The following is a 27,638-nucleotide window of genomic DNA, read 5'->3' as shown; positions in this document are numbered from 1 at the left end:
CTTACTGTGTGCAGAGCACTGTACTTAAGCGCTTGGGAAGTACAAATTGGCAGCATAACTTGAATTGGAATTTGGAATTGGAAGTTGGAATTTGAACTTCACTGGATTTTACTTTTAATTTGAGGATGTATCAATCTTGTTTTAATTGTGAAGTAATGTAAAGAGATTTCATATTGTGTCTTCAATAGGGAAATAGTATGTATCAGTACATATCACTTGACCATGGTGTGTTTTGTTGAAAATATGCCTGATGTTCTAAGTGGCAAGCATATTTGATAGTGATATTAAGGTTATTTTATGTAATTGTTTCTGATTGACTCTCTTTGCAGATTGAGAATGAGCCAAAACGAGTTCTTGGGACAAGCATAATTTAATTATTGGCTTAGCACTAAGTGGATTTAGAGTTAAGAAATTTGAAAAACAGTGAATCAGTAGAATGTGTTTTGGATTAGTAAGGGAAGCAATAGATTGGTGGATCTGTTCTAATAGTCATTCATTCAATCATATTTATTGAGTGCTTACTGTGTGCAGAGCAATGTAACTAAGACCTGGGAAAGTACAATTGCTTACTGTGTGCAGAGCAATGTAACTAAGATCTAGGAAAGTACAATTCAGCAATAGAGACAAATTCCTTCCCACACCGGGTTTACAGTCTAGAAAGAGGAAGACAGATATCAGGCATCAATATAAACAGAATTATAGATATATACACATCAAAACAAGTGGATCAATATAAATAAATAGAATTATAGAACTATACGTATATACATAAGTGCTAAGGGGCAGGGAGAGGCTAGAAGTGCCAAGGAAGTGAGTTGAGGTGATGTGAAGGGAGGGAGATATGAGAAAAAGAGGGGTTTAATCTGGGAAGGCCTCTTGGAGGAGGTGAGCCTTCAGTAGGGCTTTGAAGGGGGGAAGAGTGATTGCTTGGTGGATTTGAGGAGGGAGAGCATTTCAGATCAGAAGTAGGACATGGGCCGGGGTCAACAGCAGGACAGGCAAGATCGAGGTACAGTGAGAAGGTTAGCACCAGAGGAGCAGAGCGTGCAGGCTGGGATGTAGAAGGAGAGAAGGGAGGTGAGGTGAGAAGGGGCAAGGTGATGGAGAGCTTTGAAGCCAATAGTATGGAGTTTTTGTTTGACAAGGAGGTTTATAGGCCACCACTGGAGATTTGGGGTGGCGGGGCGGGGAGGGTGGTGATGTGCCCTGAATGTTTCTTTAGAAAGATAATCAAGGAAGCAGGGTGAAGTATGGACTGAAGTGGGCAGAGGCAGGAATTTGGGAGGTCAGAAAGGAGGCTGATGTAGTATTCCAGTCGAGTCAGAATGAGTGATATTGTTATAACTTTCAGAACCTAACCTGTCAAGTGATTTATCAAGCTGTTCAAGGGTTGTGTGTTCTTAAATCTCAACTGGAGCGGCTAGTGTGATAATTAATCAATGGTATTTATTTAGCACTTACTTTCTGCAGAGCACTGTACTAAGTTCTTGGAAAGGTACAATATGATAGACAAGATCTCTGGTAGAAAAGATCTCTGCCCACTAAATCCTGTCAGTTCTACACCATAGCCAAAATCTGCCCCTTTCTCTCGGTCCAAACTGCTACCACATTAATGCAAACATTTATCCTATCCCACTTGATTATTGTATCAGCTTTCTTGCTGACTGCCCTGACTCCTGACTCTCCCCACCCCAGTCCATACTCCATTCTGCTGCCACAAAATGTTCAGACAATGTATCCCCATTCCTCAAGAAACTCCAGTGGTTGCCCATCCATCTCTGCATCTAACAAAAACTCCTCACCACGGACTTTAGAGGATGTAATCACCTTGTCCCCTCCTACCTCACCTCTCTACTCTCCTACTATAAACCAGCCTGAACACTTCATTCCTCTGTTGCTAACCTTCTCACTGTAACTCAATCTCATCTATCTCACCACCGACCTCTTGCGCACCTCCTACCTCTGGCCTGGACTGTGAGCCCACTGTTGGGTAGGGACCGTCTCTATGTGTTGCCAACTTGCACTTCCCAAGTGCTTAGTACAGTGCTCTGCACACAGTAAGTGCTCAATAAATATGATTGATTGATTGATTGGAACTCTCTCCCTCCTCATATCAAACAGAAAATTGCTCTCCCCCACTTCAAACCTTATTGAAAGCACATCTCCTCCAAGAAGCCTTCCCTGACTAAGCCCTCCTCTCCTCTTCTGTCACTCCCTTCTGCGTCACTCTTACTTGCTCCTTCATTAATGCTCCCTCCCAACCCCAAAGCACATATGTATATATCTGTATATATCTGTAATTTATTTACTTATATTAATGTCTGTCACCCCCTCTAGGCTGTAAACTCATTGCAGGCAGGGAATGTGTCTACTGTTATAAGGTACTCTCCCAAATGCTAAATACAGTGCTTTACATAGAGTAAGCACTCAATAAATGATAGAATGAGTGAATCCTTGATCTCCCTTGCTCCTCTCCAACCCCTCCCTCCTCCAGCCCTCTCAACTTTCCCATCTTTCTCAGCAGTATCTCTAGAGATCTCCTGCTTTCTTTCACCCCCATTCCTTTACACTTTATCAAAACATTTGACCCCTCTCTGACCACCATATTCAGTGGTTCACTCTCCAGGAGCTTCTTCCCCACTGTTTCAAACATGTTCGTGTCTCTCCTATCCTAAAAAAAAAACCTCCCTTGACCCCAGGACTCCCTCCAGTTATCCCTCCATCTCTATTCATTCATTCATTCATTCATTCATTCAATCGTATTTATTGAGCACTTACTGTGTGCACACCATTCCTCAACAAACACCTTGAGCGTGTCATCTACGCCTGCTGTCTCAAGTTCCTCTCCTCCAATTCTCTCCTTGACCCCCTCCAATTTGGCTTCCATGTCTTTCATACCGCAGAAATGGTCTCAAAGATCACAAATGATCTCCTTCTTGCCAAATCCAATGGTGTCTACTCCATCCTAATCTTCCTCAACCTCTCACTGCCTTCAACACTGTCTACCACCCCCTTCTCCTAGAAACATCCAATCTTGGCTTCATTGACACTACCCCTTCCTGGTTCTCCTCTTATCTCTCTGACAGCTCATTCTCCTTCATGGGCTTCTTCTCTGAGTTCCATCCCCTACCTCTGGGTGTTCCTCCAGGTTCTGTTCTGGGTTCCCTTCTCTTCTCCATCTACACCCACTCTTTTGGAGAACTCAATTCATTCCCATTGCTTCCACTACCACCATTATGAAGATGATTCCCAAATCTATATTCCCACCCCTGGTCTGTCTCCCTCTCTTCAGCCTTGCATTTCCTCCTACCTTCAAGACATCTTTACTTGGATGTCCTGCTATAACATGTCCAAAACAGTCACCCTTAATCTTCCCACCCATGCCCTGTCCTCCATCTGGCTTTCCCATCATCCTTTCTATCCATCCTTTCAATCTCATAAGCCCACAGTCTTGTCATTATCCTTGATTCCTCTCTCTCATTCAGTCCACATATTCAATCCATCACTAAATCCTGTTGGTCCCATCTTCATAACATCGCTAAAATCGAACCTTTCCTCTCCATCCAAACTGCTACCACATTAATCCAAGTACTTATCTGATCCTGCCTCGGTAGCTGAATCAAATCTGTAACTGAATCAAGTCACTTTGCTGACCTCCCATCTTCCTGTCTCTCCCCAGTTCATTCCATACTTCACTCTGCTGCTAGGATCACTTTTCCCCAAAAAACATTTATTCCGGATTTCCCCACTCCTCAAGAACCTCCAACGGTTGCCGACCTACCTCTGAATCAAACAGAACCTCCTTACTATCGGCTTTAAAGCACTCAATTATTTTTCCCCTGCCTACTTCTCCATACTGCTCTCCTTCCTATTACAACCCAGCCCATACACATCACTCCTCTAGTGCCAACCTACTCACTGCAACTTGATCCCATCTATCTTTCCATGGAGCACTTGCCCATGGCTGGAATCCCCTCCCATTTCATATCCAACACGCATTTACTCTCCCTGCCTTCAAAGCATTATTGAAGACACATCTCCTCCAAGAGGTCTTCCCTGACTAATCTCTCATTTCCTCTTTTCCCACTCCTTTTTGCATCTCCCAACCCCACAACACTGAGGTGTGTATCCATAATTTCTTTAAATTAATATCTGTCTCCTCCTCTGACTGTAAGATCACTGTGGCAGGAAATGTGTCTTTTATATTCTTGTGTTGTGCTATAAGTGCTCAGTACAGTGCCCTACACACAATAAGCACTCAATCATTTGATTGATTGATTGATTGGCTTAGGGTTGGCAAGAAACTTGGAAGAGGTTTCCAGAGAATTTTTACTTTGAGTGGATTATGTCTGTTGTTTGAGGAGTATTTTCATGTGAAACCGTCTCTCTTTCTCTTTTCTTTGTCATTTATGCCCGTGGCTGTGAAAGTTGTTCAACTTTCAGTTTTGCTGTTATCCCAGTAGGTCTTTGTGCTCACTACCCATCACAGTTGCTTGTAAACGCTTCCTTTTTTTTAAATGGTATTAAGTACTTAATGTGTGCCAGACACTGGTTCAGTGGAAAGAGCATGGGCTTTGGCGTCCGGGGTCATGGGTTCAAATCCCAGCTCTGCCAATTGTCAGCTGTGTGACTTTGGGCAAGTCACTTAACTTCTCTGTGCCTCAGTTCCCTCATCTGTAAAATGGGGATTAAGACTGTGAGCCCCCCGTGGGACAACCTCATTTCCTTGTAACCGCCCCAGCACATAGAACAGTGCTATGCACATAGCATGCTTAATAAATGCCATCATTATCATTATTTATTATTCTAATCAAGTTAGACACAGTTCATATATCACATGAGGCTCACAATCTTAACCCCATTTTACAGATGAGGTAAATGAGGCACAGAGAAGTTAAGTGACTTGCCAAAGGTCACACAGCATTCAAGTAGCATAAAGGGGATTAGAACTCAGATCCTCTGAGTTCCCAGGGCTGTGCTCTATTCTCTAGGCCAAAATGCTTCAATACTGTGTTATTGAGGAATGAAAGAAGTGTATCTCACTTTCCAATTTCTTATTAAGGGCCAAATCTGTCAACTCTGATTTGTTCAGTGGGTAGATGCCAGTATGCATTTATTTTTCTTATGTCTCTTCCTGCGAATCCTGGTTTCCAAGCTAAGTCAGAGCTTTCAAAGAGATATTCACAGCTTGATAACCTTGAAGGATAAAGTTGTTCTTCCTTCAGCTCTGGCAGGTTAAAATCCAGGTCAGTCCATTTCTGAGTGAAGTGTAGGGATTGTCTTTATTTGTTGCCAAATTGTACCTTCCAAGTGCTCTGCACACAGTAAGCACTCAATAAATATGACAATGAATGACTGAATGTCCTCAATTACCAGTTGTTTTTTCCAAGATAGGTTTGTTGCTCTTTAAAATGACAGTAATACTTTAAGGCATCTGATAATTTTGGTTTCCTCATTTTTAATCTTTTGCTTTTGTTTTATGTGTGCTTGTGCACACATTGGGGTTTTTAATTGACATGGCTGTTTGCCAGTTAATCCTACCCTTTTGGTTTTTGGTTTTAAAAATAAAAATGTGTGTTAAATATTGAAAACATTCAACTGGTAATATTTGATTTTAAAATGTTTCATGGAAGATTTATTTTAGATGTTTGAAAATGCAAGCTGCCTAGTGAAATAATGTCTACTTATGAGATAGCACAATTGATTACTTATCAGCACAATTGCAGCAATGACACAAGGACATGGCTACAAACTGGTCTTTTTTTTAATTAAGCCTTTTTCTGATCCCTTCATTTAAAAGTTGGCTCACTAAATCTAATGTAGATATTTCTTTTGCATTCTGAGCCATTTTTTTTAACTTTTCTACCTTCAACCACTTCTTCAAATTGATTTAATGTGTTTCTGTTAGTAGGATTCCTTTGTGGCGAGAACATATAATTTAAGTTCATAATATGACTTACTGAAAAGAACTCTGATTCTGAGATATTAGATCTATAGTTTTTTACTATTGTTAAATTGAATAATAATTTAGATTAGTATTTAAGTGATTACTATGTGCCAGGCCCTGTACTTAACGTTGGAGTGGATACAAGTGAAAGGGTTGGACACAGTCCCTGTCCCATGTAGGGCTCATAGTCTCAATCCCCATTTGAGAACTGAGATAACTGAGGCACAGAGAAGTAAAGCAGCTTGCCCGAGGCCACACAGCAAAGTGGCAGAGCTAGAATTAGAACACATGACCTTCTGACTTTCTGGCATATGCTCTATCCGCTACGCTATGCCGCTTCCCTGAAATAAAAATATTTCCATGTATGAATTTGAAGTATTGGTTCTTCCCCACACATTTCCTGTCAGTTTACCTTAAAGGAATGAAGACTGGAAAATATGCATCTTTGTGAGCCATAATATGAATAGACATTTAATAGTTTAAATCCTACGGCCAGTACTTTAAAAAGCACCAGGGATTCAGAGCAAGGCCTTCTTTACCCTTCTCAGAAAAACCAAAAGCTAAATGGAGAAATAATGATAATTTTGATAATTTTATTTTGACATAACAGCTTTCTCCTATCAATCAATCAACAGTGTCTACTGAGATAAGAGCACTGTACTGAGCACTTGGGGAGCATACAGATACATGATTTCAATCCTCAAGGATATTACAGTCAAAGAGACCAGTTCTGGTAAAAACCTAAAATCACATGTAATATCACAATTTTACCCAGATGTGTTACATTATGTACCCTTAGTCATACGGTTAATCCATGGTGGTACTAAGATTCCTGGCTAACGCATTTCTACAGAGAATTTATCCCCCAAATTGCCCTAGGATTAGGTGAAAAACATATTTCTACTACACTGATCTCTTCTTATCATATAAAAGTAAGTCCAGGAAGTTCAAATTTTGATATAGGTTTTCGTGAAATAGTTCATGAAATATTACTTGTGAATTTAAAATGTCCTCGATGTGAGTAGAGAAGGGAATAGGATTCAGATTAATATATGAAAGAGAAGAACATTTTTTATTGTAAAAACTATGATGATGGTGAATACCCTTAAGCTATCATTTTGGTAAAGGCATAACATTCTGATTAAGGTTAATCAGCTCTCAAGTTAGAAATAAATTATTCCATTTTTTCCTGGCTAAAGTGTGTTTTGCATGAGGAGGGAAAATCATAACTAGCACATTCACAGATTAGATCACTGATTTTCATGTTGTGTTCTTAGGAGGGAAGGAGTTATACAGTATATGCTCTTGAAGGGGAAAAAAATGGAAATAGTTTAAATCTCATGGTTGTGGAAAATAATACCATCCCAGTTCATTCATTCACTCATTCAATCGCATTTATTTAGTGCTTACTGTGTGCAATGCACTGTACTAAGCGCATGGAAAGTAAAATTAGGCAACAGATAGAGACAATCCCTACCCAACAACGGGTTCACAGTCTAGAAAGGGGGAGACAGACGACAAAACAAAACAAGTAGGCAGGCATCAACAGCATCAAAATAAATAGAATAATAAATACACATCATTAATAAAATAAATAGAATAATAATAGTGAGTGCATTTCGGTGGGGGTGGGATGGGGGGGTCCGGTCCCTAAAAACAGACCCGAAATAGCCGAGGATCATAGAGGACTGGTCAAAAGATTAAGGAGATGGATGATAAGTGGCTCCTACCCTTTCATTCAATCATATTTATTGAGCACTTACTGTGTGCCGAGCACTGTACTAAGCACTTGGGAAGTACAAGTTGGCAACATATAGAGACGGTCCCTACCCTCTGTCTCATAAATAGATAATAATAATAATAATAGTTGTAGTAATTCTCAGTTCCAGCATCCTCAGATAGTAGTGTAGTAGTAATAATAATAATAATAATGACATTTATTAAGTGCTTACTATGTGCAAAGCACTGTTCTAAGTGCTGGGGAGGTTACAAGATGATCGGTTGTCCCACGGGGGGCTCACAGTCTTCATCCCCATTTTATAGATGAGGTAACTGAGGCACGGAGAAGTGAAGTGACTTGCCCAAAGTCACCCAGCTGGCAATTGGCGGAGCCGGGATTTGAACCCATGACCTCTGACTCCAAAGCCCAGGCTCTTTCCACTGAGCCACACTGCTTCTCACTACTACTACTACGACGACGACTACTACTAGTAGTCGTCGTCGTAGTAGTAGTCGTCGTCGTCGTAGTATTTATTGAGTGCCCACTCAGTGCAGTGCACTGAAATAAGAGCTTTGGAAATGCATATCATCAGCATCATTAATTGAATGTACATATAAATGAATGCCCAAAATGTTCCTGGGAATTTATAGCTAGACATTAGAATGGGGTTGCAGACTAAATCAAAGGCAGGTTTTGGTCATCATATAAAAAACCATGATACGTCTGTGACTGAGGGCAGTTCTAGACAGTTCATCTGAGGAAGAACATGGAGTTGGAGAAGAACATCCAAGTTAGAAAAATTGTAGTTCCCAATAATAATAGTAATAATGATGGCATTTGTTAAGTGCTTACTACATGAAAAGCACTGTTCTAAGCACTGGGGGGATACAAGGTGATCAGTTTGTCCCATATGGGGCTCACAGTCTTAATCCCCATTTTACAGATGAGATAACTGAGGCTCAGAGAAGTTAAGTGACTTGCCCAAGGTCACACAGCAGACAAGTGGTGGAACTGGGATTAGAACTCATGACCTCTGATTCCCAAGCCTGTGCTCTTTCCACTGAGCCGTTGCTTCCCAAGGTTCTGGGATTCCCTAGGTCGCAGACTGATATCACTGACTCCAGCTGAAATGATTGGAGAAATGATTCCCAAGAGCTTAGTACAGTGCTCTGCACACAGTAAGCGTTCAATAAATACGATTGATTGATTGATTGATTCCAGGAAAGCCCCTGGAAGCCCTAGAGCAGAGGTCTGATAGAAGTTTCCTTAACACATACAGATTATTGGGAATATTGTGGAGATTTAACCTTGCTTGGGTGGCCTGGAGACAGAGGACTAACACTCAGCAGTAATGAACCATTACTCTACTTGTTGCTTTTGGACCAATTTGATTATATTAATTTTTTGTGTGCCTTATGCCCCTCTGAGTCCATGTCCATGTAGCCTTCCCCGAGATTCACCCACATAAGGTTTTGTTTACTTAACAAATGTTTTGAAGATGATTGATGATGGATCTGTTTCCATAAGACAATAGACTTAAAGGAGTAGTATCCTCTGATATGGAAAGAAGGCAGACTGTAAGCTTTATGTGGGCAGGGAATTTGCCTGTTTTATTGTTTTGCTGTACTCTCCTATGCCCTTAGTAGAGTGCTCTGCACACAGTAAACACTCAATAGTATCAACTGATTGAAGGCACATGATTGAAATCAAGATAAGGGTGGACGATGTGCAATATTTTTGTCACTTCACTTCTTGGTGCCTGAGTGACCTCATCTATAAAATAAAAATTTGCAACTGTGAGCCCTGTGTGGGACAGGGACTGTGGCTAACGCAATTTGCTTGTATCCATCCCAGTGCTTAGTACAGTGTCTGGCACATAGTAAGCACTTAATAAATACAATTATGATTATTACTGTTCACCAAATACCCTGACACCACAACCAGGATTCACTTTTGAATCTTAAATATGGTAGGTCCTAAACAAACAAAAGAAAATATTTTTCACATAGTGGGGGTTGGGCAAGTATATGAAACTTATAATCAGAATATTTGATGTCAGCAGAAAATTCCAGTATGTTCAAAAGGGCTAGAAAGCTTCATGAATGAAGGGTCAAAAATGGGATGTCCCTTAACCAAGGATTGATGTTTAGGAAACAATCATCAGAGGGCATCTTCATGCTTTTGGTTGCCACAGTCGGAGACAAAATACTGCGTTCATTCATTCAATCGTATTGAGCGCTTACTGTGTGCAGAGCACTGTACTAAGTGCTTGGGAAGTACAAGTCGGCAACATATAGAGATGGTCCCTACTCAACAATGGGCTCACAGTCTGGAAGAGGGAGACAGACAACAAAACAAAACATGTCGACAGGTGTCAAAATTGTCAGAACAAATAGAATTAAAGCTATAAGCACATCATTAACAAAATAAATGGAATAGTAAATATGTACAAGTAAAATAGAGTAATAAATCTGTACAAATATATACAAGTGCTATAGGGAGGGGAAGGAGGTAGGGCTGGGGGGTGATGGGGAGGAGGAGAGGAAAAAGGGGGCTCAGTCTGGGAAGGCCTCGTGGAGGAGGTGAGCTCTCAGTAGGGCTGTGAAGGGAGGAAGAGAGCTAGCGTTGGTTTGTTGTTCTGAGCTTTCTTACATGTACCAGTTTCCTGTCCTCAAGGATATTGCAATCTAATGGGGGAAGACAAGCAGACAGAAACTACCAAATATGAAATAGACTCTAGACTGAAGTCCCCTGTAAACTGTAAACTCCCTCTGGTCTATCAGCTTGCTGTGGGCAGGAAATGTGTCTACCAACTCTGTATTGTATCTTTCCAAGCATTTAGTACAGTGCCCTAACCCAGTAAGTTCTCAATAAATACCATTGATTAACGAGTAAGAGTCTAAGTACAAACTTTGAAAAGATAAGCAATTGAAAAATAAAAAAAAAAGAGAAACAGATATGCATATGACAACCAAGGTGGCAGAGGAGATGAATTGACTAGGAGGGTCTGGAAACGTATGCTAGGGGTATATCATGAACTCTGGGGACAATGTAGGAAAGAAATCAAAATTAGTGAACGACATGGTATAGTTGTTGCTATTATGGCACTGTATCAGCACTATATTGCCATCATTTTTGCATTAAATGAGTCCTAAAAGTAAATATAACACTAGACTAGCCCTTTACAAAGAGCTGAACTCTTGCTGGCTTGCTTACTCGACTGGATAACAGTTATCAGGGATGAGAGAATGGAGATGGTGTTGTGAATACCATCACTCTATTTAGTTCCATCATGTACATTCCTGGCTCTGAAGACTTAATGACAGGATTAAAGCTCCTCTATCAAGCATGGGATATACTATCACTATACACAGGCAGCCAGGCAAGGGGTAATCGAGAGAGTTTTTTCCTTAAGCAGAAACTTTGGGAAAATAGTGAGACCAAGAGGCAGATTAGAAAACAGTGACAATAACTACAATGGGTGAAGTCCTTATCGTGTCAGAGAACCATCTTATATGCAAATAATATGGATTTCCTTCTGCCCTTGGACTACTTCTACTTGGATATCTGTCTCTCCCCTCCCCTCCGCACCTTCCCCACACACATACCTCAAGTTTAACATGTCCAAAACAGAACTCTCATTTTCTCAAACAGGCCCTGTTCTCCCTCTGACTCTCCCATCACTGTAGACAGCACCACCATACTCCCAGTCTCCCAAACCTGTAACCTTGGGCATTATCTTCAATTAATCTCTCTCATTGAATCTAGATATTCATTGTCACCAAATCCTGTCAGTTTGACCATCACAAGATCACTAAAATTCGCCTTTTCTCTCTCCATCCAAACTCCTTCCATGTTAATCCAAGCACTTATCCTATCCCACCTTGATTACTGCATCGGCCTCCTTACTGACCTCTCTGCCACCTGTCTTTGCCCACATCATATAGAAGCAGCCTGGCTCAGTGCAAAGAGCACGGGCTTTGAAGTCAGAGATCATGGGTTCAAATCCCAGCTCCGCCAATTGTCAGCTGTGTGACATTGGGCAAGTCACTTAACTTCTCTGGGCCTCAGTTACCTCATCTGTAAAATGGGGATGAAGACTGTAAGCCCTCCGTGGGACAACTTGATCACCTTGTAACCACCTAGTGCTTAAAACAGTGCTTTGCACATAGTAAGCGCTTAATAAATTCATAATAATAATTATTATTATCATTATATTTCACTCTGCTGCCTGGATCATCTTTCTACAAAATAATTCAGGCCATTTTCCCCCACTCCAGTAGTTGCCCATCCATCATTGGTTTTAAAGCTCTCAATCTTCTTACCCCGCCTATCTTAACTCTATGGTTTCATACTATGACCCAGTCCACACCCTTCACTCCTCTAATGCCAGCCTACTTACTGTACCTCAATCTTGTCTATTTCATAGATGGCCTTTTGCCCACATCCTGCCTCTGAGCTGGAACTCACTCCCTAGTCTATAACTGAGAGGCGATCATTCTCCCCACCTTAAAAGCCTTATTAAAATCAATCAATCAATCGTATTTATTGAGCACTTACTGTGTGCACAGCACTGTACTAAGTGCTTGGGAAGTACAAGTTGGCAACATATAGAGACAGTCCCTACCCAACAGTGGGCTCACAGTCTAGAAGGGGGAGACAGAGAGCAAAACCAAACATATTAACAAAATAAAATAAATAGAATAGATATGTACAAGTAAAATAAATAAATAAATAAATAGAATAATAAATATGTACAAACATATATACATATATACAGGTGCTGTGGGGAAGGGAAGGAGGTAAGATGGGGGGGATGGAGAGGGGGACGAGGGGGAGAGGAAGGAAGGGGCTGAGTCTGGGAACGCCTCCTGGAGGAGGTGAGCTCACAGTAGGGCCTTGAAGGGAGGAAGAGAGCTAGCTTGGCGGATGGGCAGAGGGAGGGCATTCCAGGCCCAGGGGATGACGTGGGCCGGGGGTCGATGGCGGGACAGGCAAGAACGAAGCACGGTGAGGAGATTAGCGGCAGAGGAGCGGAGGGTGCGGACTGGGCTGGAGAAGGAGAGCAGGGAGGTGAGGTAGGAGGGGGAGAGGTGATAGACAGCCTTGAAGCCCAGGGTGAGGAGTTTCTGCCTGATGCACAGATTGATTGGTAGCCACTGGAGATTTTTGAGGAGGGGAGTAACATGCCCAGAGCATTTCTGGACAAAGACAATCCGGGCAGCAGCATGAAGTATGGATTGAAGTGGGGAGAGACACGAGGATGGGAGATCAGAGAGAAGGCTGATGCAGTAGTCCAGACGGGATAGGATGAGAGCTTGAAAGAGCAGGGTAGCGGTTTGGATGGAGCGGACAGGGCGGATCTTGGCAATGTTGCGGAGCTGAGACCGGCAGGTTTTGGTGATGGCTTGGATGTGAGGGGTGAACGAGAGAGCGGAGTCGAGGATGACACCAAGATTGCGGGCTTGCGAGTTGGGAAGGATGGTAGTGCCGTCAACAGTGATGGGAAAGTCAGGGAGAGGGCAGGGTTTGGGAGGGAAGACAAGGAGTTCAGTCTTGGACATGTTGAGTTTTAGATGGCGGGCAGACATCCAGATGGAGATGTCCTGAAGGCAGGAGGAGATGCGAGCCTGGAGAGAGGGGGAGAGAGCAGGGGCAGAGATATAGATCTGGGTGTCATCAGCGTAGAGATGATAGTTGAAGTCGTGGGAGCGAATGAGGTCACCAAGGGAGTGAGTGTAGATTGAAAGAGGAGATTAAAAGCTCATCTCCTCCAAGAATTCTTCCCTAAGTCCTCATTTCCTCTTCTCCCACTGCTTTCTGCATCACTGTTAAACTTGGATATGCATCATTTATTCTGACCACTCTCCATCCCACAGCAATTTATATTCATAGCCATTATTTATTTAAATTTATGTCTGCCCCTATAGACTGTAAGTTCTCTGTTAAGTTGTTACTGTTATATTGTACTCTCCCAAGCACCTAATACTGTGCTCTGAACAAAGAAATTGCTCACTAAGTAAAAAGAAAAGGTATCACACATGTAGGTACTACCACAAAGCTGAATAGTTTCTCCCTTTCGATACCTTCATCTTCAAATACATAGGACTCCATCCACTTTGTGCACTTTCAAGCTTTCTTGCATTCCATCATACGCACATAACTTCTCTCTACCTAAAATAAATCAAAGTCAGAAAATCAAAGAAGTATTTTAATAAAATAAGGAAACATCATTTTATATTTATTTAGGGAAAATCATGATGGAAATTAAGATAATATAGATGGCATTTAAAAATTCCCCTTGAATCTTTATGTTATATACAACTACCATTTCAACAACAAATTCATGGAGGTTGGTGTCATTTATCTTAGTTCTGGTTGGGTAATCTAAGGGAACTGCCATGTAATTGGAAATATAACTGTAACTATAGTTTGTGCAGCCCAGGCTGTTATTTCATGTCATAATGATTATAGAGAATAATGGCAATGGCAGAGCTCTTTGGACAATAAAAAATAAAGAAATATCTGTTTATGCTGAAAGTAAGGGAGGATGTAATTCTGTTGAAAGATTGCTCTGAACCACATATGTCCTCATACAGTATTTAATTGTATCCCTTTCCCTTAAATTATTCTAGATGAAACCTAAGTATAATGACTGGGGCCTTTCACAAGAACCTCATTATGGAGTGAGAAATACCTGGCCAAACTGATTAAGCTACAGAAAGGACATTTGACATAGCAGAAGTTGTTTTCATTACAACCTTAATTATTGAAGAAAAGAAAATATATCGACTGGTATTCCTTTTACATTTTCTAATTTCCAGTTGATTACTGTTGGAAACCTCCAGTCCCACTGACTTACTGCAGATTTTCCTATTCTATTGTCCCTGTTCCTTGAAAGGAAGGAAGCCGTAGGGATGAATGTACCTGTGTAAATGATGAAATGGAATCCAGTGGGGAAATATGTGTATCCAAATAATGAATAGGCTTGGAACTACTCACAATCTCAAAACTGATGATAGCTTGCTGATTAAAGAATGGAAGTTCTATTTCTTGATAAAATGAGAAACCACAATTACTTCCTTTTTCATTGTAGGCATAATGAAACATTGGATTCAGGCTGCAGAAGAAAGTTCTGATCGTTGAGTAAAGAATAGAGATACCCATGTGTCCTGGATGGTTTAGTCATTCACCTCCTTGGAGAATGGCCATTTCTCACTATTCCTACTAGATACATATTTAAAAATACCTTCAGAGATCCTTAGGATAAGCCTCTGTCACATTACCTGAGATCATTTATGAACAGTCATTATTCTATTCCCAGTGTTGCTTGGCAATATTATTATTATAATGCCATTTATTAAGCGCTTACTATGTGCAAAGCACTGTTCTAAGCGCTGGGGAGGTTACAAGGTGATCAGGTTGTCCCATGTGGGGCTCACAGTCTTAATCTCCATTTTACAGATGAGGGAACTGAGGCCCAGAGAAGTTAACTGACTTGCCCAAAGTCACACAGCTGACAAGTGGCAGAGGTGGGGTTTGAACCCATGATCTCTGACTCCAAAGCCCGTGCTGTTTCCACTGAGCCACGCTGCTTCTCAATATCTGAGTCCTATTCATTCAAAGAGCTGAGAAATAGGTCAAATCATCTCATCAGTGTAGGAGAAAAAGGGGTTGATTATAGGGCAGAAGATACGTTTAGCAGATAACTTGAGTTCAATGAAATAAACATTTTAGATACCATGTACAAAACAAAACGCTGGTCATAAGAGAACCACCACTTGTGTATGATTTGATTGCATGACTTTGTCATTACTTTCAACTTCACAGTCATTATTCTGAGTAACAGTAGCATATTAAGACCATTTTTCATGGTCTGCACTAGGAATCACATGGTGATTGACATGAGTCCTCTTTTTAAGAACTTCCCTTTATCATTTTTGTCATTCATATTTTCAGTGTTTCCCGAAATCTTAATTGAGGACCAGTTTCCAATAGTCACGTGCATATTCTATCAGACATATCCTAGATTCTTCCCTGTAAAAAAAAAAAAAAATATGGTACTTGTTAAGCACTACTATGTGCCAAGCACTGTTGTAAGTGCTGAGATAATACAAGTTAATCACAGTCCCTGTCCCACATGGAGCTCACACTCTTAATAACTATTTTGCAGATGAGGGACCTTATGAGAGAAGTTAAGTGACTTGCCCAAGGTCACACAACAGACATGTGGCAGAGACAGGATTAGAACCCATTACCTTCTGACTCGCAGGCCTGTGTGCTCTATCCACCTACAGTCCAATACAACAATAAACAGACACATTCCCTGCCCACAGTGAGCTTTTTATGTAACATTTATGTTTATCGCTGGATGTTGGAATCAGCTTGAACTCAGAGCGATTCCAGGGCAGTAGGGACGCCCTGATTTACTCCCTTCATTCATCTCTGCTCTCAACCTCATAGCACTTATGTACATATCTGTAATTTCTTTATTTCTATTAATATCTGTCTCCCCCTCTAGACTGTAAGCTCATGTGGTAAGGGAATGTGTCTGTTTATCGTTATTTTGTACTCTCCAAGTGCTTAGCATAGTGCTCTGAACACAGTAAATGCTCAATAAATACAGTTGAACGAGTAAATGAGCTTACAGTCTAGATGGGGGAGACAACATCAATACAAATAAATAAATTACAGATATATACATTAGTACTTTGGGGCTGGGAGTGGGGAAGAACTAAGGGAGCAAGTCAGGATTGATAAGGGGAGCAGGAAAAGGGGCAAAGATAAAAAGGTGGGAGAGAAAGTATCGCAGGATGACTGATCTGAAAGATGTTTTAAAATCATGATGTGTTTTTCACCCTTGGGAAATAATCTAAATGGACATAGGTAAGTTTAATGTCCAAGAAGCAGCGTGGCTTAGTGGACAGAACATGGACTTGAGAGTCAGAGGATGTGGGTTCTAATTCCAACTACACCACTCGTCTGCAGTGTGGCCTTGAGCAAGCCGCTTAACTTCTCTGTGCCTCAGTTATCTATCTGTAAAATGAGGATTAAGACTGTGAGCCCCACATGGAACAACCTGATTACTTTGTATCTACTTCAGTGCTTAGAACAGTGCTTCGCACATAGTAAGCGCTTAACAAATGCCATAATTTTTTAAACATGTTTTACAGCTTATCCTATGGAATATTAATTTTTTATGAAGGAAAATGTTCTGATGTGAAGTAATAATAATTGTGGTATCAAAATGCTTACTACGTGCCAAGAACTGTACAAGTGCTGGTTTAGATACGAGATAATCAGGTCACAAATGAAACTCAGAGTCTAGTAGGGAGAACAGATATTAAATCCCCATTTTGCTGATGAGGGAACTGAGTCAAAGAGAAGTTAAGTAACTTGCCCAAGGTCACACAGCAGATGAGTGGTGGAGCCGGAATTAGAACACAGGTCCTCTAACTGCCAGGCCTATGCTTTTTCCTCAAGGCCATGTTGCTTCCCTCAGTGAAAGGTAGCAGCATCAAGTAATAAAGAGTTAGTGAAGTGTTGAAGGATTTCTAAGTCTGTAACCCCTGTATTGGATCTCAGACTAAAAATTGCTGCAAATCTTTAGGTTGCAAGACCCAAGTTCATGGGTCAGTATGGGTGAATTCCCCATTCTGAGTGGATGCAGGGTAGGGAGGCAAATCCCTAAGATAATCTCTATCAGGCTTCCATCAACAACATTTATTCTAGTTGGCCTGATGAGAGCAAAGCAGATACCAAGATGCTACTGGCAGGACAGAAAAATAAAAGCTGCTTTTTTATCCTTTTCAACTCTTCATGCAGGAGACGAAAGAGAAGCTTATGAAAGCCTAATGTCGAGATAAGAAGCTTTGTGAAATGGGAAGCAGGACTCAAATCCCACCAAACCTAATACTGTCTTTGTAATCCATGACCAAACTCAAATTGTGTTCTTGCCCTGAAGAATGTTCAAAGGACCACAAGCAAGGCTATTATATTTCTAGACCAAAGATCATTTGACTCTCATCGTGAACAGTACAATGAATTTAATGACAACTGATGATAATGATAGTGAAGTCAGTGGTCTTCCAACCTAAACTATATCCAGCTGCAGGATCATTTTTCTGAAGCATCCTTTGGTCCACAGCTCTCCTCTCATTGAAAGCTCCACTGGCTCTTTAAGTCTCCCACATCAAGCAGAGATGCACAGTCAGATTCCTGGCTTTCACTATCCGGTGCTACCTTAATCTATCCTCTCTCTTTTTACCCTCTCTGTTCCCCAACCAGCTATTAGAACAGTGCTCCAGCGCTTAGAACAGTGCTCCAGCGCTTAGAACAGTGCTTTGCACGTAGTAAGTGCTTAACAAATGCCATTATTATTATTATTATTATTATCTCCACTCCTCCCAACCAGCCTTCTAGTCATGCGTTCCTCCCCACTCTCTTCCTCCAAGTCTTCACTCACCCAGTTTTCCTGAGAGATAGATTCTTTCCCATATCATAGCTCTCACCATTAGAAGCAGCGTGGCTCAGTGGAAAGAGCCTGGGCTTGTGAGTCAGAGGTCGCGGGTTCTAATCCCGGCTCTGCCACTTGTCAGCTGGGTGACTTTGGGCAAGTCACTTCACTTCTGTGACTCAGTTACCTCATCTGTAAAATGGGGATTAAGACTATGAGCACCATGCGGGACAACCTGATTACCTTGTATTCCCCCTAGCGCTTAGAATAGCGCTTCACACATAGTAAGTGCTTAACAAATACCATCATTATTATTATCAAATTCCTCCCCGAATCCTACCTGTTTTCACAAGCTTTTCCAGTTGAGTTTGCAATGCTCTGAGTCATATCGTCCCTTGAGCCACTTCTAGCACCTACAAACTTATTTAGCTTGTTTATTTAATTTATTTTGTTTGTTTAGTTAAGACTGTGAGCTCCACGTGGGACAACCTGATAGCTTTGTATCACCCCCAGCGCTTAGAACAGTGCTTTTCACGTAGTAAGCGCTTAACAAGTGCCATTATTATCATTATTATTATTATTATTTTTGCCCTCCTTGGTACCCATGTTCACTAAATTTATTTGACTGTGTTGTAAATATATTCATGTTCTTCTCTCCCACTAGAATGTAAGCTCTGTGGCTTAAGGAACTTATCACTTCATTTTTCCGTACTTCCTAAGCAATTAATACAGTGCACCGTACCAAATGGGTACTCAATAAGTGCAGCTGTTGCTGCTAATACTACTACTATAATAGTAGCAGCTGCAGCAGCAGTAGAGAAGCAAGATAGCATAGTGGTTAGAGCACAGGCCTGGGTGTCAAAAAGTTATGGGTTCCAATACCACTCCATCACTTATCTGCTGTGTGACATTGAGCAAGTCACTTCACTTCTCTGTGCCTCAGTTCCCTCATCTGTAAAATGGGGATTGAGACTGTGAACCCCACATGAGACAGGGACTGTGTTCAACCTGATTTGCTTGTTTTCACCCCAGCACTTAGTATAATGCCTGACATAGGAAGCACTTAACAAATACCATAATAATAATAATTATTATTACTATTAATCATTCAGTAAATGCTATTTTTTGAGTATGCATGTAGGCAGAGCACTGTTCTAAGTATTTGGGAGAGTACAACAGAGGTGGTCGACATACTCCCTACCCACAAGGAGCTTATTTGTAGGAATAACATCACACAACCACTGGAAAAACACATTGGAGTGTTAATTAAGGATTTACTGAAATGTCATAACTTGGAAGTTCCCCTGACACTGACCAACCTACACTATAGCTAAATCTATGAAAGACAGATAAGTTTAGCATCTGAGTCTATGGTTTATCTGCATGACCTCTGCCTAAAAATATCTAATACTGAACCTATACTACAGCCAGAAAAATATGAGAAAGCTGATTAACAGTTGTCAAGGAATTTTGTACAACAACCAAACTAGATTTGACTGATAGATTTCTTATGAATCAGGTTCTTCATCCAACCAGATGATCTTGAAAACTGTATAATTGGACTGTATAAAGTATTACAGATATTATTCCTTCATTCAATCATGTTTATTGAGTGCTTACTGTGTGCAAAGCACTGTACTAAGCGCTTGGGAAGTACAAAGTGGCAACATATAGAGATGGTCCCTACACAACAATGGGCTCACAGTCTAGAAGGAGACAGACAACAAAACAAAACAAGTAGACAGGTGTCAATGCCATCAAAATAAATAGAATTGTAGCGATATACACATCATTAATAAAATTAATAGAGTAATAAATATGTACAAATATACACAAGTGCTGTGGGGAGGGGAAGGGGTAAGGCAGAGGGTGGGAGGGGGCGATGGAGAGGGGAGGAGGAGGAGCGGAAAAGGGGGGCTCAGTCTGGGAAGGCCTCCTGGAGGAAGTGAGCTCTCAGTAGGGCTTTGAATCCCTGAAGAGAGCTAATTTGGTGGATGTGTGGAGGGAGGGCATTCCAGGCCAGAGGTAGGACATGGGCCAGGGGTCAGTGGTGGGACAGGCGAGAACGAGGCCCAATGAGGAGGTTAGCGGTAGAGGAGTGGAGTGTGTGGTCTGGGCTGTAGAAGGAGAGAAGGGAGGTGAGGTAGGAGGGGGCGAGGTGATGGACAGCCTTGAAGCCAAAAGTGAGGAGTTTTTGCTTGATTTGAAGGTTGATAGGCAACCACTGGAGATTTTTGAGGAGGGGAGTAACAATCCCAGAGCGTTTCTGTAGAAAGATAAGCCGTGCAGAAGAGTGAAGTATAGACTGAAGCGGGGAGAGACAGGAGGATGGGAGATCAGAAAGGAGGCTGATGCAGTAATCCAGTCAGGATAGGATGAGAGATTGAACAGCGAGATAGCGGTTTGGATGGAGAGGAAAGGATGGATGTTGGCGATGTTATGGTGGTGAGACTGGCAGGTTTTGGTGATGGACTGGATGTGTGGGGTGAATGAGAGAGCAGAGTCAAGGATGACAACAAGGTCGTGGGCTTATGAGACAGGAAGGATGGTAGTGCCATTCACAGTGACGGGAAAGTCAGGGAGAGGGCAGGGATTGGAAGGGAAGAAAAGGAGCTCAGTCTTGGACATATTAACTGCAGTATCAAAAAAAAAAAAAAAAAAGGAAATCCCTACACTAAGATCCTTCTACTCATTCACTCCCCTGGCTTCAACTACCAATTCTGCGCATTTGATTCCCAAGTCTCTCCCTCTCTGCAGTCTCACATTTCTTTTTGCCTTCAGGACCACTCTATTTGAAAATCCCACTGACAAATCAAACATATCCAAAAAGCACTCCCTATCTTCCTACCCAAACCCTGTTCTCCCCCTGACTTTCCAGTAGACAGCACCACCATCCTCCCTGTCCCACAAGCCTGTAACCTTCATGTTACGCTTGACTCATCTTTCTCATTCAATCGACATAATCTGTCACCAAATCCTACTGGTTCAACCTTCACGACATTGCTAAAATCTGTGCTTTCCTCTCCATCTCAAATACCACCACATTAGTCCAGGCATTAATTTTATTGATTACTTGATTACTTCATCAGCCGCCTTGTTGACTTCCCTGACTCTTGTCTCTCCTCATTCCAGTCCATACTTTGCTCAGCTGACTGGATCATTTTTCTACAAAATCATTCTGTCCATGTTTTCCCACTCCTCAAGAACCTCCAGTGGTTGCCCATCCACCTCTGCATCAAATAGAAATTCCTCACAATCAGCTTTAGAACACTTAATCGTCTTGCCCTCTCCTACCTTACCTACCCAATGTTGTACCTTTCCTCACCTTCGAAGCCTTATTGAAGGTACATCTTCAACAGGCCATCCCGGATTAGATCCTCATTTCCTCTTCTCCCACTCCCTTCCGTGTCATCCTTGCACTTAGATTTATACCTTTTATTCGCCCCTCCCTTAGCTCAACAGCATTGATGCACATGTCCATAATTTATTTATATTAACGTCTGTCTCCCTTTCTAGGGTGTGGCAGAAAATGTGTCTACCAACTCTGTTATATTTTGCTCAAACACTTAATGCAGAGCTCCTCACGCAGTAAGCTCTCTGTAAATATATTTGGTTGATTGATCTTTCGGCTCCAATATTCCATGCTGTCAGTTGTAGTTGGCCTGGGAATATATTCACAAAGCTCACCAGCTCAGTTTAGTTAAAAAAAGATTTTAAGCTTTATGGAGAAACTGGGAAGGTTTATGAGCCCAACAAAAAAGGTGATTATCTGGTTGGGAAATAGGACCTGTAGGGGAAGGTTAAAAGAACTGAAATTATTTAGCCTGGAGAAGAGTAATTAAAAAAAAAACACCTCAACTATTTGAAGGTTTTATTATGGAGAGGCTAGTGACTAGCTGTTTCTCTTACTGGGGGCCAGGAACAACTGTGAGATTGATCATTTGAAGTGAACACCCACTTAATGGGTTTAGATTAGAGATAAGCAATAGCCTCTGACAGGAGAATTGTTTAACGTTGAAATGGCTTACTGAAGGAGCATTTGAAATCTCCATTTCAGGAAGTGATTCAATTTAAGATCAAATGAGTTAAAACCAAAGATCCTCTCTCCTCTCTTCCTGCTCATTTGTAGCTCTCACTTTTCTGTGTCTGTTGAAGTTTTCAGCTGAGTGAATTCCAGCCCCTTGGGTGGGTGGGAGGGAAGACGACCATCAGGCTAGGGTCAGCTTTTAAGATTCCACTATTCCATCTCCATTTGTTCTCCTCGACTCGTGGCCTAGTGACAAGAGCCCAGGCTTGGGAGTCAGACAACGTGGGTTCTAATTCTGGCTCCACCACTTGTCTGTCGTGCCACCTTGGGCAAATCATTTCACTTCTCAGTGTGGCTCAGTGGAAAGAGCACGGGCTTTGGAGTCAGAGGTCATGGGTTCAAATCCCGGCTCTGCCAATTGTCAGCTGTGTGACTATGGGCATGTCACCTAACTTCTCTGGGCCTCAGTTCCCTCATTTGTGAAATAGGGATTAAGACTGTGAGCCCCATGTGGGACAACCTGATCACCTTGTATCTCCCAAACGCATAGAACAGTGTTTTGCACATGGTAAGTGCTTAACAAATACCATCATTATTATTATTCTCTGTGCCTCAGTTACCTCATCTGTTAAATGGGGATTAAGAACTGTGAGCTCCACGTGGAACAACCTGATGACCTTGTATCTACCCCAGTGCTTAGAACAGTGCCTGGCACGTAGAGATATTCTTTTTCATTTGCAACTTCACCTTGCAGGGTATTTCTCAAAGGTTTTAAAATGTGCTTTCAGTGAAAAAGAGCAGTCTTAAAATGAGATCTAGTCTTATTGTTTTGAAGTTTTAGATTGTAGTGTATTATGTTTTATTCTATAAGAGAATTTAAGATTGACAACTGGCTGTTTAGGACAATATAATTGCTTTGAGGTTAGGAAATGAATTTGAAGTACAAGGGCAGAATGAAAACAAAGCTCATTAAGCCTCTGGGCGTTTGCAGAATACTGTATTAGTTGAACAGTTGTGCTTTTATGTTCCAGCTTTTATATTTTGCCCTTGTTGAGTGTCTTAGCCAGAATCATCTTATAGACTAGTTTAGAAAATACAACAGCATGTCATCATGTAGATACAAAATAGTTAAGTATTTTCACAAAGTTATTTATTAAATAAGCTTTATTATTTAAGTTCACCTTTAACTTTTGGATATAAAGTACAAACTAAAAAATGAACTAAGTGCTGGTTAGAACTGAATGAGATAAATTAATTAGTGAGGGTTTTATAAAAACTATTTTAAGCCCTTTGTTAATGTAAAGCCTTTCTTGTGTCAAAGCAATACATTCTACTCATTTTATGTCAGAGAATATTTACTACCAAAATTCACATATTTTTCTGGATACATCACTATTCTTTAGAAATAAGAGAATACATGGAAATGTCCACAAAATTCTTCTTATGACCGAGCAGTTTCAAATATTAATTCATTATTCCGGGGCACTAAATGAATTCTCTAAAGCAGTGTGGCCTAACAGAAAGACGTGGGGCTGGGAGCCAGAAGATCTGAGTACTAATCCAGGATCTGTCACTAGTCTGCTGTGTGATCTTGGCAAGTCATCTAACTTCTCTGTGCCTCAGTTCCCTCATATGTTAGTGGGAATTCAAAAGCTGCTAGTCCTCTTCCTTAGACTTTGAGCCAGTATAGAAGAGGGGCTCTATCCAACCTGATTTTGTTATATCTATGCCAGGCCTTAATATAGTGCTTGACATATAATAAGTGCTTAAAACATATAATGTGTTATATTCTTATGTTCTCTTGTTCTGTTTTTCTGTCTGTCTTCCCCTTCTAGACTGTGAGCCTGTTGGGACTCTATATCATCATCAATCGTATTTATTGAGCGCTTACTGTGTGCAGAGCACTGTACTAAGCGCTTGGGAAGTACAAGTTGGCAACATATAGAGACAGTCCCTACCCAATAGTGGGCTCACAGTCTAAAAGACTGTATATGTTGCCAAATTGTACTTTCCAAGCGCTTAATACAGTGCTCTGCACACAGTAAGCACTCAATAAATACGATTGAATGAATGAATTGAATGAATGAATAATGATAGTAAGAAGCAGCATGGCTCAGTGGAAAGAGCACGGGATTGGGAGTCAGAGGTCATGGGTTCTAATCCTGGCTCCACCACTTGTCAACTGTGTGACTTTGAGCAAGTCACTTAAGTTCTTTGTGCTTCAGTTATCTCATATGTAAAATGGGGATTAAAAGTGTGAGCCCCACATGGGACAACTTGATTACTTTGTAACCCTCCCACCAACTTAGAACAGTGCTTGGCACATAGTAAGCACTTAACAAATGCCATTATTATTATTGTTATTATTATTATTGTTATTATTATAATGTCCTTTACTTTCAAGAACAAATTGTTTCATAGGATATGATCTCATCAACACACAATATAATAATTTTGACATTAAATGCAGAAGACCTTGTGGTTATAAATCATAATTGCTACTAAGAAAAGTGTGAAGATATTTGAACGATAATCCATCAATCAATCAATCGTATTTATTGAGCGCTTACTGTGTGCAGAGCACTGTACTAAGCACTTGGGAAGTACAAGTTGGCAACATATAGAGACAGTCCCTACCCAACAGTGGGCTCACAGTCTAAAAGGGGGAGACAGACAACAAAACCAAACATACTAACAAAATAAAATAAATAGAATAGATATGTACAAGTAAAATAAATAAATAAATAGAGTAATAAATATGTACAAACATATATACATATATACAGGTGCTGTGGGGAAGAGAAGGAGGTAATACAAAAAGGTATTACCTTTATGTATTAGGTAATTAGGAGGTATTAGGAGGTAATGCATAAAGAACATAAGTAAAAAAAAAAGGTTAGTAAGAAACAAGCCCCTATAGGTTCTAGTAAATCTGGGCTCTTAATTAAAAATCTCAAAATAAATGCTAGCAATATGTCAAAGAAGTAAATTAATTGATCTCATTCTTTTATAAGTTCTATCCAAATATAGAATTAGTATCTTTGCCCAGTGATTATGGTGAAAATATCTGGTGTGCTATTATTTCCTGTCTTCCTCATTTATTCTTTCCACCAGTAGAGAGAAAGAGCAAGAGAGAAAATGGTTGCATTGTTTTTGTTGATACTATAGGTATATTATATCTTCTACCTCTAAACTGTAAGTTCCCTGGGCAGGCTTTGTGTTTTCTATTTTACTGTACTCTCCCAAGTGCTTGGTACAGTTCTCTACACATTAGTAAATACCCAGTAAATAGCATTGGTTGATTGACTGATTGATTAATATGACTTACTTTTTTGAAATACACAGTGGTCATCACTAAATATTGAAAAAGTAACCTGGAGAAGATTAAAATACATTCCTTTCATAATTATCAAACTTTCCACTGGACCATTTATGAGCACTCTTCTCTCACTGTCACACTGTTGGGGAGAACAGTGATTATATCAGAGCTTTTCCTGTATTATAGGTAACTTGAGATAATGCATTATTCTTTCTATGAAGTTATATGAACATGAACTGCACTATGTCTTCTCCCTTTAACTTCAAATATGTAAATCGAAATGAGCAGCAACAAACACTGCAAATCTGTTTTCATTAAAAAATAGAATAGAATAAATGGGCTTCCTATATGAGTTTTTAAATGAGGTTCCACTAGAAAATAACCTTCATAAAGCATGAGGTTGGTATTGTCATGCAGAAATCATGTTGGAGAATATCACAGGATATTCTGGTAATACAGGCTTACTTATTTATCAGAGAAGGATTGGAGAATAATACAATATTCTGCATCAGTCCTGGGCATCACAGATGCCAAGTACAGGGAAACTGTTATGCATGGAAAATGTACAAATCTCAACAACGAATCCTTAAGTAAGAAGTAGTGCTGTGAAGAAGTAACCATTAATGCTTTTGGAGAGTAGTACTAGACTATCTTTGGGAGAAGTCTTAATCAAATTATGTAATCCAATTATCTGTGACACTAAGCCTTCTTAAAATATACGGTGCTTGTTTCAGTAGTAAAATGTGATGTGACAAATGCTGTTGGCAGACTGTGGATCTATAAGTAGCATACTCCCTTGATAAATGGGAAAACATAACTTACTGAGCTCTAGTTTTCTCAGTTAATTTCTCTTCATGTTCTGTCAGGCACATGCCTTCACTTATTTGTTCTGAATAGTTTTGCACGAGTTGACTTACATTATTGCTTCATTGCGCTTCTGGATTCCAGGACCGTTTATGTTTTCTTAGAGAGATGTCAGCCAAAATATAAAACAGGCTTTAGGACTTGGTTCCCTTGATGTGGTTCATCAGAATGTGTATGCCCAAAGTCTACGAGAAAACTAGAACAGACTGGGCACTTCTGAATGACAAGCAGTCTGTTGTGACATTTGTACAGTCTGCAATTTGAAGTAATCAGAAATCTTGCTCTGTAGGGAGACAAAATGAATGAACTAGAAAACTCATTCATTTCTTTAATGAATGTACAGCAAACAAATGGCGGAGCTGGGATTAGAACTCAAGTCCTCGGAATCCCAGGCTCATGCTCTTTCCAATCAATCAGTCAATCAATCATATTTATTGAGCGCTTACTGTGTGCAGAGCACTGTACTAAGCGCTTGGGAAGTACAAGTTGGCAACATAAGCAACATTTCCACTAAGCCATGATGCTTTAAGTTGCTTAAAACTAGTAGTAAGGAATCATGCTCTGTAAGGTAAGATTTTTTTTCCTAGTGTTTTTTTGAAAACTTGAAGAATTGTAATGCATACTTCCATTTGTGTGGGCTGATTTCACAATGAAAATATCTCATTGTCCATTGGTGAATAGTGGTGTTCAGACTAATATAATATAGGTCTTTGCAGGAATTACTGGTTCGTGACCTGGGGTAGAGTCCATTGTGAGACATGTATGTACAAAATGAGCTAAAGGGTGTTTCATTCTCCTTCTCCTTCCCCAGAAATCAAGCTGCTTCTAATCTGAATAGATTAAATTAATTCCATCGTTTTTATTGGCGCTTGCTGTGTGAAGAGCACTGTACTAAGCACTTGGGAGAGTACAGTATAACAATAAACAGACACATTCCCTGCCCACAACAAACTCACGGTCTATTCTGTGAGAAGCAGAAGCAGTCTATTCATGAGAAGCAGCATGGCTCAGTGGAAAGAGCACGGGCTTGGAAATCAGAGATCATGGGTTCTAATCCCGGCTCTGCCACTTATCGGCTGTGTGACTTTGGGCAAGTCACTTAACTTCTCTGTGCCTCAGTTACCTCATCTGGAAAATGGGGACTGTGAGCCCCACGTGGGACAACCTGTATCCCCCCAGTGCTTAGAACAGTGCTTTGCATATAGTAAGCGCTTAACGAATACCATCATTATTATTATTATTATTTTCCAGACCCACTTTGTCTGAAGGATCCTAGAGGAAACGTCTCTTCTGGAAAGACCCCCA

Source organism: Tachyglossus aculeatus, chromosome 3 (genome assembly GCF_015852505.1).
Source record: "Tachyglossus aculeatus isolate mTacAcu1 chromosome 3, mTacAcu1.pri, whole genome shotgun sequence".
In the NCBI taxonomy this organism is placed as follows: Eukaryota; Metazoa; Chordata; class Mammalia; order Monotremata; family Tachyglossidae; genus Tachyglossus; species Tachyglossus aculeatus.
This window is presented reverse-complemented; position numbering follows the sequence as displayed.